The sequence below is a fragment of the Dermacentor andersoni genome, chromosome 5 (assembly GCF_023375885.2).
Source record: "Dermacentor andersoni chromosome 5, qqDerAnde1_hic_scaffold, whole genome shotgun sequence".
NCBI lineage: Eukaryota > Metazoa > Arthropoda > Arachnida > Ixodida > Ixodidae > Dermacentor > Dermacentor andersoni.
The window spans coordinates 200,926,163-200,932,118 of NC_092818.1; the positions used below are offsets into that span (position 1 = coordinate 200,926,163).

At 42.7% G+C, this 5,956-nt stretch overlaps 1 long non-coding RNA gene across 1 annotated transcript in view; it reads left to right on the forward strand.

The window, feature by feature from the left end:
• LOC129385203 (uncharacterized) overlaps positions 1–5,956 on the forward strand; it is a 52,504-nt gene that overhangs the window by 3,171 nt on the left and 43,377 nt on the right. The window lies entirely within an intron of this gene.

Sequence of the window (5,956 nt, forward strand, 5' to 3'; positions counted from 1 at the left end):
ATTGTGTCCTGCCGCAATTGTTCATTGTCAGTAGGCCTTAATTGTTTTGTATGCTAGTGCAAGTAATATGCCTGAAAATGTACTATGGTGGTGTCCTGTCCTCTTAAGGATGACCAATTTTCCTGGAAACCATAGTAGCCAGAAGAATGGCATTTAAAATGTGCATCACCAAGGTCCTGCAGAAGAGCAGAGCTCAGTGTTTGAGCCTTGACATCACTCCATAGAATACCTGCATATCATTTGTGCTCAATTAACCTTGCTGCAAGACTTTTTCCAAGGGCAAGGCCTAGAATGTTGGTCAATTTTTGATGCTCCGACCTAGTTTGATGTGATTTTCTGTGACATTTTTCTCTATTCCTTTCTTGATTATTTTGGATAGTGGCCTTCTTAGGAGCTATTGCTTCATCAGATGTTTCCTAGGAAGGAAAATCTTGGATGCCTTTGTAGTCAAGAGTTCGACGAAAGTTCGTCTGGTCAGGTAACATGATGATGAAGAAATTGCGGCCACTGACCAAGTCAAGGTGAAAAAACACACAGAGACGTTTCGGGACCCGTACGGGTTCCTTGGTCACACTAAAAGCGGGCAAGAGCCGCGAGTCGTTTTTATGGCAGAATGTGACGTAGGGAACGGGTGTAGTTAGCGGGAAGATTCCCGCTAACTACACCCGTTCCTTACGTCACATTCTGCCATAAAAACGACTCGCGGCTCTTGCCCGCTTTTAGTGTGACCAAGGAACCCGTACGGGTCCCGAAACGTCTCTGTGTGTTTTTTCACCTTGACTTGGTCAGTGGCCGCAATTTCTTCATCTTGGATGCCTTTATACCACACTAGTGCGCATCATCTGTATGGAAACAAAGCGCTGCATGAGCAGAGGTCTGTCTGCGGCAGCTGCTGTGAATTGCGCCCACGCATCACCCATGTGCTGCTCTCGTGGTCTTCCAATTAGCAACGCAGTCGTGCCACACTTCACTTTGTTTGCGAAAGTGCCACACGAGACAGATTGTCCATGCTAGCCAATATATTGCGAAATGGAAACATGTATAGAGCTGCACTCAAATTTCACATTTGGCAGTAGGCGAAATATTTTGTAAAAATACCAATTATATAAATACCATGCAATGAAACCAATCAATATGTACTGAACCAAACTTGTCACCTAATCGCACTGCAGGGAACCCCTGATCATTCTAAGTTACACCAAAGGCTTGTCATATTTAAATTGTCTCTTGTGCACGCAGTGCATGAATGGGATATCATTGAAAAATATGTGAATGCCTAAGGGAGTGTAATCAGGACTGGCACTTTTTTCACTTTAACTGTCAGTTCCCTATATGTTGCTTCGATATAGGGAGGTTATGATCTAATAGAAACAGTTGGAAGACTGTTCTGTCCACATTGTCACTTCCATATATATTTTGTTTTGCACTGTGCATTCGTTTAAGACCCATCAACTAACCCAAATTAATTTACATATCTCATAAAAGCAAGTGCACTGCAGTTGGAGCTTTGGAAATAGGCCTGTGTTTAAAACAGATTCGAGTGGTCGACACATGAAGTGGGCTCATTCATGTGAGTATCCATGTCAGTGCTGTATTGTCTTTTTTGAAGAGGATCGATCGATTGTTCCTGCTTTAGATAGTCTAGTGATCTAGAGAGCATATCTTAAAAGGCTGATGAAAAAGGGAACACTTTTGGATTTTGCGTGCTAACTACTATCTTGTCAGCTGCTACAGCTTTTGTAAATATTCAGTAAACATATTTGGTGCATCTCTTTTCCTCTGTAACACTTTCATGGAGGTTGTGGACGCTTCCAGACACAAGACTGATTTATGCAGCAGGTGCTCCTTGGCTGCATCTGCAATGCTAGCTCAAGGCGAGAATGCTTTGGGCACGTTGCCATCTGCGTCCACAGTCATCCTGGCACAACTGCCATGGTATGTTGGCCACAGAAACGTCACGTGGGTTGACAATATGTGTAGGCTGCTGTGAACACAGTTGGCAGGTGGGTTCAAGTGCCATTGTAAGTTAATTCTGGTTCACACATTTGAACCATCCTGTCATGTCTCGGCACCAAATGTTACGGAACCTGTATCTGTGAAAATAGAGGGTTTTCACGCCATTTTCTCCTCTAACATAGGATACTGATGATGTTTAGAGCATCAGCAAATGTCGATAGCGTCTTGTTTCTGCGGAGAAATCGGCAAGGAAATGCTCTGTCCTGACAGACGCGTGTACCGTGATGGGGCCGATAACACCTGTGTGAATCAGGCCTTCGTGAGGAACATAGTTGTCAATTTACCTTTAGACCAGTCTGGCTATGTCAAGAATTGCTGGATAAAACACACTTCTCTCTTTCAGAAAGAGATAATTGAAGTGTTTTGGAGGTTGTCCTAGTTTCCTGCCTCTGGCTTGAGCAGGTGTGCAAGATGCAAGCATTAGGTCCATAGAATTGACTGCACCATTTGAAGGTGCACCACTGTAAATGTTTGGTTTGCCTGCAAGACTGTGAAACATGCTTTGTTAAGAGTCTTATGGCTTCGGTAAATATTACGTCTCAATGTGCAGAAATACGTATCAAGATGTTGAACTTTAAAGCGGTACTTACATGATATTTTTTGCTATTCATTTCTTGCGTTAAATCAAGGCCCTAGACTTCTAAACTCTAGAAAAAATTGTGACAAGCTTCAGTGTTGTTTCTTTTTATACAGTGGAACCTCGATACGATTCTGCTTAATACGTTTTTCGAAATGTTAAGCTTTTTTTTTCTTTTCCCGAAAATCCGATTTGGTTGGATAATATGTTGGATAATACGATTTTCCTATGGTACACTTTATTTTCCAGTTCCTGTGAAGATCGTATCAACGAGCTTCTACTGTATTTCAGTTTTTAATTTGTTTCTCATTAACCCTTTATTGACGATTGTTGCCTACAGGCACCATACCAAAAAAAAGAATGTTTGTCTTGCGTAGTTTCATTATTCAGTACCAAGATTCTGGCTAGGTGTCTTTGGCCAACACTGAATGAGAGGCAGCAACTGTCATTTGTTAGTTTAGAGCAGGAATACTTGACGAGGAAGAAGTTTGGCGTGTGACTCACTGTCTTTTAAAAGTAAGGTCAGAGGATACAGGCCAATGCAAGATATCCAACTGCGGTGGTGTCACACATCTGAAGTACAGCAAAAGAAATGTACACCTATGGTTCATATGTGATGAGAGCTGTCTATGCAAACTGAAAACAAAGCCTCAGGTGGCTTGGGGTGAAGCCCACTTCCAGATTCCTGCCTGGGGCTATTGTATTAAATAATTACCCCTTCATATCAGTAAAATCATAAACCTTTCCACATATTTATTCATGAGGTGGAAATGTGCACATCCGCTGCTGTGAAATATAACCTCACCGAGCATTCGACCTCACTCAACCTCAAATTTGTCCATGAGGTTGCCATTGCCATAGCTAAAAAATTTTAACAGCCAACCAATGTCGCATCACTTTGGGAGGTTGAGATCAGCTTAGGTTGACTTCATTACGTCATCCGTGTGAACCTTGTGAGGTTGGCCATCTTTGCATGGAAGTCTACATTCTATGGCCCCCTGTAGAATCCTGGGGTGCTATGACATAAAATGATTCCAAACTTTTCTATTCCAACTCTGCAATCAGCCCACCACGATTGGTCTAAACTCTTTCAGGCCACTCCAAACTTCACCCATCTGTCACGCGACGTCACGAAAACCGTGATGGCTCTCCATCTGATATACATGTACACAATGATTATGAATGATTAAACCGCACAAAAGAAAAATAATTATTCCTGATTCAACGCCTTTTCACCATTAGCCCTCTGCTATTGGTTCAATGTTTTTGGGCAATACCTACCTCGCCTGGCTGTCACGCGACCTCATAAAACTGCAAAAACTCACTGCATCAAAGTGACGTGTACGCGAAAAAAAAAAGCATTAACATGCCGAACAAAACTGAAAATTTTTCTGCATAGCCAGAGACTGCCCCGTTCTGAAAGGAATATAAGATGGCTGCCCGCCGATCGCTCAGGCCCTCGCTACTCGCACCTGCCGGTCAGCATGTATTTATTTGCACATGATAAACCTTTTTGCATGGCAGTAAAACGTTATCGAGCCCTGGCGGCATGTATACAGCATCACTCTGCCAACTCTGTCTTGCTGAGGATTCATTTTAGCGGCATTCTTATCCTTCTGTTGCAAGTCACCGCGATTTTCAACCAGCCACCGCAAGCTAAGTAAGGTGAAGCAGACCAATCGGAGAAGCCAGCACCACCCTCTTCATGCGGTTATCTGTTTTCACTGTGCTGGCTCAGCCCCATCGAAACCCCCTCCACTAGACCGTACCCCTCGCCTCTTGTCAGCCAATTAGATAAGAAAAACCACTGAGTGTAGGCAATGTTATTGGTTTTGAAAGTGAACAAAGGTGACCTCCTATAAACGAGGAGAGTGTTTGATTGGGTTATTCAGACCACGCTGCAGGTCACTGCCCAATGCTTGCGCCGGTGGTTACGTTAATTTGATGTCAGGAGATTGGAATCAAAACAGTTTGAAATCATTTTATGTTATAGCGCCCCTGAATGTGCTTTACTTTTGGTGCGTTCGATTCGCCTGCACCGCCTTAACTAGTTCACGAGGTGTTGCACCCTGCCATTCGTTCCAGTGGTGCAGCAATGGCGCCTGCTGAACCACTCCGTTCATTTCAAAAGGTGCAGGGCTGGTTCATTTTGCTGCACCTACTCCGCTGTCGGTGCCGACTTGGTGCAGGCGTACAGGTGCGACGCAGCAGTGCAGCAGACAGTCCAGCACATGGGCGCAAGCGCCATTAGAAGCCCGCTTACGCACGTCTGATGTGTGTACAGGTGTGGTTTGTAGTTAGGCCCACAAGCTGATAATACTTGTAGTTCACGATCTTTCAAATGTACGCACTCTGTGCACATTAATCAGGCATAACATAACGCCTGCACCGCATCTGCACCTTGGCATTCGTTTCGAGTGTTGCGCTGTGCCTGCACCGCAGAAACAAGCTGCACAATTTCTGAACTTCTCGTGAACCTCCGTTAACTGGTTGACAGTTGCGCAGGTGAATTGAACAGCCCTTTTAAGTGCTTCCACATGAAGTTCTTATTTGCCCTTACGTTGCTTAGTGGCCTGATGGCTGCTTCAGGTATTGTACAAAATGTTCGATTCAACATTGAAAGAAAATTCAAGGATATGAATGCTCATGAAGGCCAAAATTCAGTGACATACAAATGCATTAACTCTGCACATAAACTAAAAATTGTCAAATTTCCTTCTTCCTAGCTGCATTCAGTTAAGCATGCTACTAAGTTGGCATTGCTGGAAAAGTGTAAAAAAAGGCAATTCTCTTTTATAGTGTAGAGTGCCGACTGATAACTGGCCTTACGGCCAGAAATGATGTGCATACCTTGAGGAGGATGCTTTAGTTCAGTGCCAACTCTAATCTCTTTATTCAAATACATGTAAAATGCAGAAATGCTTTTGAGACAACTACTGGAATAATTTCAATGAAATTTGTTGCATTTGAGAGAAAAAGATAAAATTTAGTCATTCTAGGCTGCATAATTTTGATTTAGGACCTTGAATATTTAGGAAAAATTGCTGAGAGTCATTAAGCTTAAAAAATATAAGCACGAAGTTTACAATGTCATAGCTTTTGTATCAAGTTGTAAACTTCATACGGAAGTCTTTTTAATTTCACAATTTTGAAAATTTCCTGCCACAAAAAATTGCCCCCTAGAACAGTCTCTAGATTTCAGCTTTTTTTTTTTTTTTTTTGCATGTAACCAACCTCATCGAATTCCTTTACTGGCTTCAGAGAAAAACTATTTCTCTTTTCCCATGTATTCAGATAGGAGCTCCAGAGATAAAACTGCCTCCAAGTGAGGTAAACCATTGTATTAAAGAACATTATAAGAAG